This window comes from Spinacia oleracea, chromosome 3 (genome assembly GCF_020520425.1).
Source record: "Spinacia oleracea cultivar Varoflay chromosome 3, BTI_SOV_V1, whole genome shotgun sequence".
In the NCBI taxonomy this organism is placed as follows: domain Eukaryota; kingdom Viridiplantae; phylum Streptophyta; class Magnoliopsida; order Caryophyllales; family Amaranthaceae; genus Spinacia; species Spinacia oleracea.
This window is the reverse complement of record NC_079489.1, coordinates 117,014,457-117,029,116: the sequence shown is the minus strand read 5'-3', so window position 1 is coordinate 117,029,116 and position 14,660 is coordinate 117,014,457. Positions and strand designations below refer to the sequence as shown.

The 14,660-nt window shown below is 37.5% G+C and overlaps 1 long non-coding RNA gene and 1 other non-coding gene across 3 annotated transcripts; both read left to right on the top strand.

The window, feature by feature from the left end:
- The first annotated feature begins 474 nt into the window (after positions 1-474).
- On the top strand, positions 475-1,889 carry LOC130469313 (uncharacterized). Of its 2 annotated transcripts, none has more exons than XR_008929764.1 (3): positions 475-614; positions 1,166-1,661; positions 1,753-1,889. It is a non-coding gene; the product is annotated as an uncharacterized lncRNA (long non-coding RNA). The 2 variants fall into 2 exon arrangements; XR_008929765.1 differs by having other exon boundaries at positions 476-614; positions 1,155-1,661.
- Positions 1,890-10,164: 8,275 nt separating this feature from the next.
- Positions 10,165-10,271, top strand: LOC130471165 (small nucleolar RNA R71). The gene has a single exon (XR_008931827.1). It is a non-coding gene; the product is annotated as a small nucleolar RNA R71 (small nucleolar RNA).
- Positions 10,272-14,660: the final 4,389 nt, after the last annotated feature.

Below are 14,660 nucleotides of genomic sequence, written 5' to 3'. Positions count from 1 at the left end.
ATATTACCTCCTTTGCGTCGCAGAATTACTAATCTGCGTCGCAGATTTACTAATCGGCGACGCAAAGGAGGTAAAAAACTTTCGGTTTCTAATTAAAATTTAATTATTACCTTTTCCTTTTCTTTTTTAATTTGGTGCGACGCCCTGCTCCCATTCCCTTTCTCCCTCATACATTTCCTGCCTCCCCAAACTCTTTCTCTCTCGTAATTTCCAGATCTCCATTGTTGAAATTCCAAAGCTTCTTTGTCTCTCCTTCAGAATCAGTATCGAGCTTTCCCTTCAAAGTCTCCTCTCACCAAATCATCCCAATATCTCAAATTTGTTTTAAAATTCAAGCTTAGCGAATACGAAGGAGGCAAACCCAGATCTGAAAGCGATGACGTCTTCAGCCGGATTTCAAGCCGCATTCTCTGCAAACTCCAGCTCTGAGGTGGATGACTCGGCGGCGACTCATATGGGTGCGGTGGAAGTAGGGCTGAGTTTTTGGGGAATCTGTTGAGTCGACTCAGACCGAGTTGGTCCCGAGTTACACCGCCATAACAACGCCGAAGTGTTGGTGCTGGAGTTTCGGTTTTTATCGCCACCGACCTTGAATACCTTGTTTCGATCTAAAGGTATTTTCTCTCTCCCTACCGTGATTTCCATGTTTAATTAATTTTGCAACTTTTTCATATTGTTTTGATGAATCTAGGGCTTAATTATGTTAGTTAGTTGGTGATTTTGAGTATTTATTTTACGATTGTTTGAACTCTTCATTTTAGGATTTTGATTTCAGATGTTGTAGTTTGTTATTGATTATGTCGAATCTATTTAGGATTTTGATTTTGATTTTAGGATTTTGATTTCAGATGAATCTAAATTTTGATTGTTTGAACCCTAGATTTTGATTTTGATTTTAGGATTTTGATTATGTCGAACTCTTAAAAGAGATTCATTAACTAGCTAAGACAGTATCATGAAACATATAGTCCATCCAGTTGAAAAAATTCAGTAAGATTTACCTTTGGATTTTTTTCTTTGTCTACCATGATTACTAGGCAACCCTGCAGTAGAAGCAAGAACTTAATAGACACACATATGCCACATATATGACAGAAAAAACAACTAATTTAGTCTTTTGGAACCTCGAAGAAATCTTCGCTGACATCTTACAGTCTGAACTCAGCCCATAGAACAGTAGAGGATGTAGAACTTGGACCAGACTGGGACCAGAAAGCCAACAGCCTGCTGCGTAAACATTTTGGGTACTCCGGGTTGAAAAGTTTTCAAATGGAAGCTCTTGGTGCTTGGTTTTCTCAGCAAGACTGTCTTGTTCTTGCAGCAACAGGGTCTGGTATTTATTTTCTGATTCTTATTCTCCCTTTTCTGTGCATTTCTTCTTGAATCCTTTGTACAATGTATATACTGTGTCAATGTTTTTGAGGCTTTAATGTTTCTACGGGGAAATCTCTGTGCTTTCAGCTACCTGCGCTTTTGACAGGGAAGGTCGTGGTCGTGATTTCTCCATTGATAAGCTTGATGCATGACCAGTGCTTAAAGCTATCAAAACATGGCATCTCTGCATGTTTCCTTGGATCAGGACAACCAGATAACACCGTTGAGAAGAAAGCAATGAACGGCATGTATTCCGTTGTATACGTTTGCCTCGAAACACTGCTTAGGTGAACACATTTGTAAATCATCTGGTATTGCTTGTAGTTTGAATTGTTTCTAAATGCCCTGCTGTTGTCACTTGGGACTGTATGATGTCAGCTTTCACTGTCTGATGAGGTGTATAATGCATACTAATAAGTCCACTTCAGAGGCTTGCGGAGAACCGTGGAATAGCTTTATTTGCCATCGATGAAGTACATTGTGTTTCAAAATGGGGACATGACTTTAGACCTGATTACAGGTTTCACCCTTGCTCACCTTGGATGTCTTATGTTTGAAATGTTCAGTTGCTTATCCAATGATACATGTTTTTCACATTGCCATTTTGTGCATACAATAAATAACAGCTCGTGTGTTTGATTATTGTGAGGTCTAAGTTCAAATTTTAATGTTCTGTTGTTGATTCCCCAATTCTTGCTAGCGTTTATTACTTTTTCTGAAATGTTCCCATATAATTGAGGTTTAATTATTGTTTCCTTATATGAATATAATTGTTCTGAATGCAATTCAAACTGCAAATGGTAGCAAGACTAGCAGACTATTATACCTCCTGTTGAGAGTAGGTTTGGGGTTATGCAACTCTAATGTTTTTCTTTTCTTAATAAGGGTGAATATGTATTGCCTTTGTTGCTAAGAATGTGATTGTTCTGCTATTTTTGTTTGTTTTCTTTGGGCTGATTACATTATGAGCAATGTCGATATTTAGCTAGTTTATTGTAATATTTACTTAAACTTTTATGTTTAAAGTGTAGTTAGGTTATCAACATGTTGGTTGATCTATGGTGAATTTGCCTTTTATTGGGTTGTAAACTGTTTTGACAGGTATATATTAATGTATTATAACATTACCGGTATTGGGGAGGGTCAAATTACAAAGGAAATATTGTCAAAATTTTCACCTAGTTTACTTTTATTTTTATGCTCTGAATATACTAGTACTGAAAGCTGCTTATTTTATTTAATCTATGGATTAAATAAAATCAGCAGCTCATTTTTTTTAGAATATCCAAAAGTCATTTGCGTCGCACTTTAGCTAATCTGCGACGCAAATGACATTTTTTTTAACATATTGAAAAGTCATTTGCGTCGCACATTTAGCTAATGTGCGTTGCAAATGACATTTTTTTTAACATATTGAAAAGTCATTTGCGTCGCACATTTAGCTAATGTGCGTTGCAAATGACATTTTTTTTAACATATTGAAAAGTCATTTGCGTCGCACATTTAGCTAATGTGCGTTGCAAATGACTTTTCAGCACCATGCCTGAAAAGTTATTTGCGTCGCACATTAGCTAATTGTGCGACGCAAATAAGGTTCATTTGCGTCGCACAAATGTGCGACGCAAATGACTTTTAGTCATTTGCGTCGAGAGCTTTTGCCACGCACGATGTGCGACGCAAATGTGCTTAAAAGTGCGATGCAAATGACCCTTTTTCCACTAGTAAGGTAACCTACAAGATAATTGGCTAGCTATTCTTGACACGAGACCAACATCTTACCCCATACCATTCAATTGGTTCACACAATGCCAAGAAGTTATCAATGTATAGCACAACCGACTGAATTTCAGAATCATAACTAAGTTCAAAAGAAGCTCAAGAGAGTCAAATAAAGCCCGAACATAGTTTGAAAGTCAATTGCACAATTCAGGGTATAAAGACATATGAATGCAAGAGAGAATGCAACTAATTTGAACAATAACACTATGAAATCAGTACATTTTTTTCGTTGCACGTAAACTCCCACCCCTAATGGATGGTACAAAGCGTACAACACCTAAAAAAAAGCAATAAAACTATACTAGAAAGCAATACAGATAGATATCCCTCCCCCAAGATAATCCAAACACAGTGCCCTCACTGTGCAAATAGCGACAAAATAAGTCAAACAAGGGAGAGAGATGGAAAGTGCTCACTCGTGATGAGCTTCGTCTGCCGAGTATGACTTGGTAGGACTGCCGACAGTAGAAGCAGTGTGGCCAGAAGCTTCAAACTGGCGAAGCAAAGACCCAATCTCCATGGATGTGGTTGATTTTGGGTAAGAGCTAGTTGGTTTAGTTGCTTTCATGATGCAACAACCACGATTTAAAATACTCCAATCAACCAAAACAGTGCATACTTCAAGATTCAACGATCAATCCCAACGAATAGTTCAAGCAATAATCAATAATCTTCCAATGTTAACAATTTGAACTCAACATTCAACAAACGTTAACCAATCTCAACAAGTAATTCAGATAATATTCGCCAACAACGACAACCATTCAAATTCAACAACCAATATTGACATCAAAATTCCTATTTCCTTTTCAAAATATGAGTCAAGTGAATAAACTTTAGAAAAATTGAAATTTTAATATCTTTTGTGCACCACAAAGACCAGAATTTGGTTGAGAACTCACATGAATTCCGCAAACGAGCACTAATACTACACAATTTGTCAATGTCCACGAAGAAACAAAAACTCCCAAATTGATTTCAAAAGTTAGGGTTTTTAAATCATGAATAAAATAATGATGAAGGTGGGAGATTTGAGGGGTATAGGGGGAGGGAAGGTGGCGGATGGTGGGTTGGTGGTGCAGTGCGCCGACCACCGTATTGCAGGCGTCGTTCCGGCGTACCGCCGGTTGATGGTGGCAGAGGGAAAATCGAGGGAGGAGTTCGAAGGGATGGATGGCCGGCTGGGTTTCGTGGGTGAGGGAGAGGGAGACTGGGCGGGTACGGTTTATGGTGATGGTGGAAGGTTGTTTGCGGGAACGGGGGGCACTGGTGTGTCGAACTCCGGTGAGAAGGAGTGGTTGCGCTGGCTGGTGGACGGCAGAGGGGTGAAGGAGAGTGCGCAGGGGTGGTCTTTGAAGGAGGGAGAGGGAGAGGGAAGGCTATCGAGTAGGAAAAGGTGGCGGGTGGTGGTGTTTTGCCGACCACCGGTGCATCACCGGGGGAGTGGTTGACAGCGAGTAAGGGGTTGGAGGATGCTGCTCGTTGGGTGGTTGTTGGTTGGGCGAGAGAACGAGTAGGGGGGAGGTTCGTGGTTGATTTCCCCCCTTTTTTTTAATAAGGGAGGGCGGCAAATCCAGCGTGGTAGCTGGATTGCCAGCGGCCAAGGGAGGGACTGAAGTTGTGGAGGGGAAAACGGTCAGTGGGCACGATGCCTAGGCGCTGGATTTCGCGCATTGTAGTAAGAAGCCAGAGAGTGCGCTGAGGCGTGCAGGCTTATGTGCGCAGCAGCACATTGAGGCTCAAAATTTCTAAGGATTGCTAAGGCTTGTCGATGCATTTGAAGAGCTGCACATTGCCACATTGTAATTCACTGGAATTTCCAAATTAACTTGAACTTGTACCTATACATCCTAAAAAAAAAAATCAAAAACCACTAAATTCAAAAGTTAAAATCGTTAGTAAAATTAAACGCACAAGAATAATTAAATCATACGATTAACGAAAGAAATTACAAAATGAGAAAACTAATCTAAAAGTAAAATGAAATATGAATTCAAATGAACTCGAAATAAAATATTTTTGTTGTTTTGTTATTTTCATTTTTTTCAATAAATTAAAAAAATAGAATATTAAATTAAAATGGAAATAAATGTAGAAAATTGAAATGAGTGAAAGTTAGAAATCGGGTTGCCTCCCGATAAGCGCTCGTTTTAAGTCATTAGCTTGACTCCAGACCTAAAAAATCAAGCGTCGATGGGTGGATCGGAGAGATAGATCGTCTTCAATTTTCCAATAAACTCTCCTTCAGTGTATAGCTTCGAACGTTGGCCATTCACTTTGAACTTGGTGCCATTGAGTATCGAACCTCTTGCTCCAATTATTGGACTAGAATCAACTGCATCACCAGGATCATCATCACCTGCAAACCCTTTGAAACCAAGTGCATTATTTTAAGAATTTCTAGAATAAGAATGAGGCAACTTAGCATTAGAGGCAATCAAAGAACAAGACACTTCTTGCATTGGACTTTTCATCACATGAGACAAGCTTTCCTTGTCATCCCCTACAGTCAAGGTTAGCTTCCCTTTCTTAACATCAACAACTGCCCCTGCAGAATGAAGGAATGGTCTTCCTAAGATTATTGGAATCTGATTGTCATCTACTATGTCAAGCACAACAAAGTCTACAGGAATATAGAATTTACCTACTCTCACGGGGACGTCTTCTAAAACACCTAAGGGGTATTTAATAGAATAGTTGGTGATCGAGGTAAAACTAGGTCGTTATTAGTCTCTCCTAATCAAACAAATTACCTAAACTAACCACTAAACACAAGCAAAGTGATAAGTAAGGGTCGAAATCCACAAGGACTAAGGTGCACTAGATTATGCTAATCGAACAACAAGCTAGGTCAAAATGGGGTTTTGGAAAGTCACTAATCGACTAAAACTAAATAAACTAAACTAAGAAATCAAAAGTAAATGAGATTCGACAACTTTTGTGTAAGACCGCCTTACCGGAAAGACCACTTTGGTTGCTTAACTAATTGGTTCAATTTCTTAACTAATTGGTTACATTACATAATTAATTGATTCAATTGCTTAACTAATTAATTCATTCGCTTAACTAATTGGTTTCAGTGCTTAACTAATTAGTTCAAGTGCTTAACTAATTGGCTCTATTGTTTAACTTATATGATACCAAGGTAGTCTTTTGTATAAGACCGCCTTATAGAAAAGTTTGTAAATGAGATTAGGGAATGGGTCAAACAACAACAAATCATGGAATGGACATAAAAGAATTGAAACGGGGAAGATTCACAAGCACTACATGATTAGGCGTTGAATTCACAAATAGCTCCAACTATCTCCCGACGTGCGAGCAATTTCCCTAAGAATCAAACATGAACTCCCGTTCTACACTATCATCCCGGGGTAAGTTAAAGTCCAATTCAACCAAATAGTCAAGTTTAGGTCTTTAATCCCTTTCCAACCCAACTAGACTACTCCAATCAATCATGGAACACTTAATTGATCAAGTTAAATGCAACATATATCGGAAATGCTTAAACATGTAATAATTTAATCATGAAAATCCCTAATTTCTAATCACAAACACCCAAACCAATCAATGTTGAGTTTTCCCCAAACCCTAATCAATAAACTACTCCATAATCCTAAAAATATGAAATTTAACGAAACTAACAACTAAAAACATGATTCTAAACATTAGTAACAACTAATCCAAACATGAATCATTAAGCTAAACCAAAACAATTAAACTTATTAAAATGATAAATAAATAAAGCAATAAATGAAGAAATAAATGAAGAGAGATAGAAATTTCTCATTGATTGATTGTTGGTTCTTCAAACCAAATTGCCACACTTGAATTCAAAAGCCCCAATTTTTCATTGATTTTCCTCACTTTCTCTCTCACAAAAGCTAAACTAAAAACCCTAGAAAAATGAGAACTAAAACTAATTATTTACATGGTAATGAATCTTGACCCAAAATGAGTATTTTATACTAAGAGCCTAAAATGAAAAAGAAAATAAAAAAGAAAAGAGAGAAAAAGAAAATAAAATGAACAGAAAACTAAAACCAAATTAGAAGAAGTAAAAGGAAAAGAAAATGAGAAAAGAAAAAGAAAAGGAAAAGGAAAAAATAAAAATATGAAAATAAAAGCCCCCTTTTTTTTGTGAAACAATCAGATCGTTCTTCTTCGTGATTGCCCTTCGCAGCTCCCTCATCTCCTTTCGTCCCTCCTGCTCTTCACTTCCTCACCATCACGCAATCATCTTCAATCAGCACCGTCCTTCACCATCGATCAACATCATCATCATCCCATCAGCGTCATCATCATCCTCGTCCAATTCATCAACGATCATCAGTCATCGCCGTTCATCAATCATCCTCCACCACAACCGTTAATCGAGATTGTACGGCGGAAAATCGAGCGGCCAACAACCACGAGCCACGTGACTTCATTAATTCCGTACACCCAATTTGAGCGGTGAAATGTTCGGTCGAACCAGACAAAGGTCCGGTCGAACTTAGTTGTGGTTTGGGCGAACTTCATTCGGGTTCGACCGAACCTCATACAATCAGGAACTCTAAATTTTCGGTTCGGTCGAACATAATTACGGGTTCGAACGAACCAATTGCTCTGTTTTCTGGGTTCGATTTTGATTGATTTTGATGTCCAATTGCACAGTTGGTGGTTTGAATTGCTGTTGCGATGGTGTTGGGTTGTGTTGGTTGGAGTGGCTGTGAGGTTGCTGCGAATGTTAACCGGTGGGTGGCGATTGGTGTTGGTGGTTTTGCGTGGAGGAGCAACGAGGAAGGTGAGGTGGTTGAGAAGGTGGGATGGCAGCAGATGAGGTTGGAGATGGAAGGGGTTGAGGTGAGTAGTGCCAGGAGAGCTTCCCGCTTGCTGCTGTTGAGTTTGTTGTGGTGATGGACAAGTTGAGTGTGGTGTATGATAAGCTTAAGTGTAGTGCAGGATAAGGCTTTGCTTCTAGTTTTGTTGTTCTCAAGGTCGGAGTTGACTTTTCTTGACCACGCTAAGCACTTGACTTGAATATTTGAACCTTGAACAATCACCTACATACACAATCAAGATGCGGGGAGAAACGGAATAATAAAATAAAATGAAAAAAATAAATATAAATAAAAGTGATTAAAAAGAAAATAAAATAGAAATTTAATTACAAACACTAAGTTAAATTAATTATAAAATTATTAAACGAAATAAAATAAATAAATTACGAAAATAAGACTTAAAATTCTAATATAAATCGCTAAAATACTTAAAAAATATATAAAATATAAAAAATACAAATAAAGAGAAAAAATGATAAAATTAGTTAAAAATATGAAAAATAGAGTCGAAAATAAGTTAAAAACTACTCCTAGGAGTGACATAAATGTCACTCATCAGTTGGCCATTTGAAGAGTAATGGTGGTACATTTTAATTCTCCCATGTTCAACTTTTTGTAAATAGAGAGGGGAATGACGGGCACACTAGCACCCAAATCACACAGAGTCTTATCAATGAATAAAGAACCTATATGACAAGGGATGGAGAAACTACGTGGGTCCTTTAGTTTAGGAGGAGACTTGTTTTGCAACATAGCACTACACTCCTCAGTTAGAGCCACTCTCTCTACACCACCAAGATCCCTTTTCTTAGTGATTAATTCCTTTAAATATTTTGCATACATAGGAATCTGAGATATTAAATCAGTGAAAGGAATCGTTACCTCGAGATTCTTGACCATAGCCAAGAACTTACCGAACTGTTGATTAACCTTTGTTTTTTGCATTCGGTGAGGAAATGGTAGTGTAGGTGCAAAAGGGGGAGAATCAATAACCTTCTCCTTGACGCTTTCCTTCTTCTCTATATCATTCTCAACACCCGGGGTTTCAACCCCTACGTCCACAGTATTTCTGTCAACATATGCCTCTTCACCAGACTGGTGATCACCCTTTGACTTATTTTGTCGATGAGGAAATGGCAATTGAGGAACAAAAGGGAGAGAATCATCAATAACCTTCTCCTTGACTCTTTCCTTCTTTCTTCTAACCTCCTCTTTCCCCTTTCTGAGATCCGTAAAATCAATAGGTACCGAGGGGGCATCATATGCAGTACCACTCTGAAGAACAATGGCACAAACACTCTCTCTAGTGTGATCTTGAGATGAACTAGATTTCCCTGGAAGTTTTCCCGGTTGCCTTTTTGACAAAGTATCAGCGAGTTGAGCAACTTGGTTCTCCAACAATCTATTTTGATTCTTCAACTCCTTTATGCTCTCATCGTGATTCTTTTGAGCGATCTCTGAGGTCTTCTACATATTCTCTATGAGCTTATACATATCACCCATGTTAGGCTCTAGATTAGCATTGATCTGAGGAGGTTGTTGCTGATAGCCTTGGTGCGGGGGTCTATTAAACCCCGGGGGAGAATTATGTGAGGCTCCTTGTGGAAATGGAGGCCTGGCAACAAGTGGCTGAGATGGATGGAATTGTGGTTGTGACCATTGTTGTTGGGGTTGAGGGCTTTGAACATTTTTGCTCCGATATGAGAAATTTGGATGATTCCTCCAACCTGGATTGTATGAGTTGGAATATGGGTCATCGGGTTGCCTCTGTTGAAAAGCATTCACTTGCTCCATTTGCGTGGTATCCTGCGGACTATAAGAGCACTCATGACCAAAATGACCTTGGATGCCACATATTTCGCAGTAAGAAGTTGTCACTAGAGCTACACTAGACATAGCATAGATACTCATTGGGGCAGTACCAGACCGGGGAGCATTCAAAGAATCGATCTTTAAATTCAAGGCTGCCACTTGTGAGGATAATAGAGAATAAGCATCAACGTCCATCTTGCCCCTTTTAGATGTGACTCTGGTGGTGCTATAATGATTAGCAGCAAGATTGGCAAGGAAATCATAACCTGCATCCACTTCATTGTCAAGAAAAACACCCCCAATAGCAGAATCAACCGTGATCTTTGTTTCATCTTGTAAACCATGGTATAAAATCTGAACCAAGAACCATTTTTCAATATTATGATGCGGGCACGACCGTTGCAATGCCTTGAATCTATCCCAGGCTTCTCTAAGTGGCTCTCCATATTCTTGCGTGAATGTAGTCAACTTGTGCCTTATTTCAGTCGTCTTGGTGGGTTGAAATAATTCTTCCAGAAAAACCTGTGAAATAGCACTCCACTCTGTCTCCTTGACATCGTTCAACCATGTTTGAGCCTTATCACGAAGGCTAAAACCAAACAAAATTACTTTCAATTGGTCTTGAGTGACCCCTTGATGCTTGATAGTACCACATAGTTGGTTGAACCTCTGCAGATGGTTGGTGGGTTCCTCAGATGGATGGCCAACATATTGATTTTGTGAGACCATGGAGATTAGAGGAGGCTTGATCTCAAATTTTATTGCCTCAATAGTTGGCATTGTGAGCCCAGTCGGAACATTGCTCGAGGAAGGAAGCCCATATGATTTCAGGGATTTAGACATCGTGTAACTCGGTGGAGTCTGTGAGTCTTGAGACCCTGACTGCTTCTTCTTCTGTTGTTTCTTTTTGAGTTGTCGAAGAGTCTTACCAAGATTGGGATCGGTAAGAACCAAGGTACCCGTTCTAGCAGACATGGGCATAAACAACAGACGAGAGAACGCAGTGAAATTCGCCTCAATTGGAACTAAAAGTTCCAATGAGACAATGGAAAAAGTTCAAACAATCAAACTAAAACTAATAGAATCTAGCCGTCTCCCCGGCAACAGCGCCAAAAACTTGATGAATTAAAAATTGATACCGCAAGTGCACGGTGTCTTTTGTTAGCAGATACTTAGCAAATACGGGTCGATCCTACAGGGAGACAAGTTCTATTAGTTTTTGCCCAATTATACGAACTATTTCAATAAACGAAAGTTGAATTTGTTTATAAACTAACAAAACTAAAGCAATAATATAAACGTTGTATTTATCTATGAATTAAAGGTTTAGGGCGTCTGTTCGGTTCACCATGCTTATACCAATGCAAGAACACAAATCAATTCGACAATGAATAGGCTAGGCCGACTAAAGTATATGTTAATCCTACGGTCGGGTCTTAACGCTTTCAATCCAAAATATGCAGTACGGTCGCTAACACAATCAGAATTGCCAATTGCACCAAGCCTCTAAGAACATGATCTTTCAATTCTAATTCCTATTAGCTAGATAATCAATCCACGATATTGGCCAATTACATGAATCAACAATTAAGAACAAATCAATTGGAATTACTCAAACATAATCTAAAAATTTGCAAACTTTAATGCATAACAATCATGGTATAAACATGGCTTCCCTTACTTAGCCCTAGAAAATGACTACTCGCTCATAATTGAATTACCAAACATGATAGAAATAATAAACATGAATTTCATAATCAAAGGAAAAATTAAACTAAGGAACGAAAACAATAATAAAGAATTAAAGCAAAACAATTCTTGAATTACCTCTAGATTGATGAATTGAAATATTAAAAGCTAGGGTTCAACAATGGAAAAGGGAAGAATATAGAAACTGACGTGAAAGAGTTCTGAGAAATTAAAACATAAGGGAAAATAAAAGCATAAGGGAAATAAATTAATTCCCTTGAAGTATTTATATGCTTCCTAAATTCTAAACAAAATAGGAAATAATAATAATTACATAAGTTATCATTTAATTCGACGATCACGAAAACGAATGCAAAGCTTAATGCGGAAATCAGTTGGGCGCAGAAACCAGCGGGCCCACTGGTCCGTCGCTGGTTTTCGCGCCCAAGGAGAAGAGCCGGGCCATCGTTTTGGGCTGTGGGCGAATCGGATAGTCGAGCCACCTTGTTTATGTCATAACTCTTGTTCTACAATACCTATAGGGACGGGTGACCTGTCGTTGGAAAGCTCTTGAAGCATGATTTCTAGCCCAATCAAAACCGTCTCGTTCCAACATGTAGAACTTGAGATATCATCAAAAGAGTAAACGCTTGTCCGTTTTGATGCTTAGAAAAATAGAGTTTAGCTTCGTTGTTGACTCAATATTATCCCTAGAGACATATAATGATCCTCGAGTCAACATCCCATCCATTCATCATCCAAATCAACTCATAACACTCCTAAAGCATCCAAATGACCGTAAAATCACCTGAAACATTAAAGAAAACACAAACGGGGCGTAATAGAGTACGACAACGATAACTTATGCAAATGTGACCCTAAATGCAACTAAAATGATATAAATGCCTAATAATGCAACCTAAATGTGCCTAAAATACCCTATACAAATATGACTCATCAGCCATGCTTTATGATAGATAAACATAAAGCATGGCATCGACTATATTTTCTTCCTTGACAAAAGGGTTACAATTCCAGTATGATAGACGTATCTTACGAAATTACTTCTTTACATGAACAATTTAAAAAATGATTAGTGTACTTCCTCAAAATATTTCCAATTCAAAAGTCGAGCATGTTTATATATCTTGCTAAATGCTACAATATATTCAAAGTAGTGTAACTATAAAAAAAAGGCCGTGCTCATTTAGTTGAAAAAATATGCACAAAAATGTTATGCATATGCAGTTCAAAAATACGCACATAAGAGGTTCTCACCATAAGAGGAGTTCTCACCACAAGATGGTTCTCACTGGAACCTCACCTTATAGGATCCCCATCCAATGAGAATATGTTAACACTTCTTTTTTCGAATATAAGCCAAAATAATCCGACTCAAAAATTTGGCACGACATCTTAAACCAAAGAGAACTTCTTAGAAAGAGAATTAGATGGAAAATTGAAAATGGAAAACTAATAAATTTTTGGCTAGACAATTGGGTTATTCAAAACTAATCTATTGACTTTTCTCAACAGGAACATTAATAACGAAAACATAAATTTCTTAGTATCCGATTTTATTCTTCAGTCAAAGTAATGGGACATTCTCAAACTCTTTAATGTTATTCCTCAAAGTATGCTACAAAAAATCCAAAGGATATCTATCCCTCTCCTTGACATAGACGACACTCCTATATGGGAGCCCACAACTTTAGGTGATTTCTCTATTAAATCAGCAACCTTGCTAACCCATGAAAGCCCGGATAATCAACCCCAATGGGAATATCGTTGGATTTTGAAGCTACATCTTCCACCAAAATTCTAAATCTTTCTCTGGAAAATTTGCCACAAAATTATCCCTACTCGGAACACTCTCTTTAAAAGGAACATATTACATGTTGGTGTTTATCCACTATGTGACACTTATATTGAAACTATTAATCACCTTTTTATTCAATGTCTAACTGCAAAACATGTCTAGACACTTGACAATACTAGAACCTAGTTAGACTTTTCTAACCCTCACCATGACTTTTTTTGATACCATTCGGAGCCTTAGTTAGCAATACCATGAATATCGAATCTTGTAATAGTCCCCATTTCTTTTCCATTTTAGATAGTGATTACTTTGAAGTAACCCTCATTCGAAAGGATCCTAATGTACTATTCTTCCTACCTTTTTAAAAAAAAAAAAAAAGGGTTCCCCGTAAAGTAATAATTAAATAAAAAAAAGGAAAAAAAGACAAAGTACTATATAAATTACAATAATTCAGATAACTTAAGATAACTTTATATATGTTAAGACGGAAAAGAAAATCAAACAAAAAAATCAAGGGTGTATACTAGTTACTGTGTGCGCGCGTTGCACGCAATGTGGTTGGAAATTTTAAATTTGGCACCAAGGGTGTTCTAGCACCCTATGAGTATATGAAACTCGTATTCATCAATTTATTGTGTTTTCATGCCATAAAAGTGAACTTATTAATCAGTGTACAATTTCAGATATTTCATATCTGATATCCGAAAAACTTAATGTGAAACGTGAATAATTATTAAAAAAAATTTTAATTCAGATCGATTTTGGATTTTCGGGTATCCGATCCGAAATTTTGGATATCCCACACTTTCTGATCGGATCCGGATCACATTTTTCCGATCCGAAATTTTCAGATCGGATCAGATCCTCTATCCGAAAATTGAACACCCTAGTAGGTATTGTATCTTACACGTTTATTACCTTAGATAAATTAGCATACAATAATGACAGACGGCTATCCTAATTTCAATGTATTTTTCCTTTTACAAAAAAAGAGTTGACAAGTTGGATACTTGAAACTCGATACTATACAAGGTACATGTTCTACATTTCTTTTGAATAAAAAATGACATGCAAACGTATATGCGAACTTTTATCTTGTTCCCGACTATATATATGTAGTTAGGTGTACTTAAAATTGTTTTTTTTCTTTTCTTATTGATTGGTTTTACTAAATCATAAATAAACAAAACCGATAAAATTAGTACAAAAAAAAGCATTTGGTACATGTACCCAGCTCTAAATATACTTCGTACTTAGGAGCAAGATTATTAGATTAAGGAGTATGAGTTGAGTGGGTGCCTATGAAATATGGTGAAGTGTTTAGATTAAGGTCTAAATAAGACTATTGTCTTTAATAAAGATAG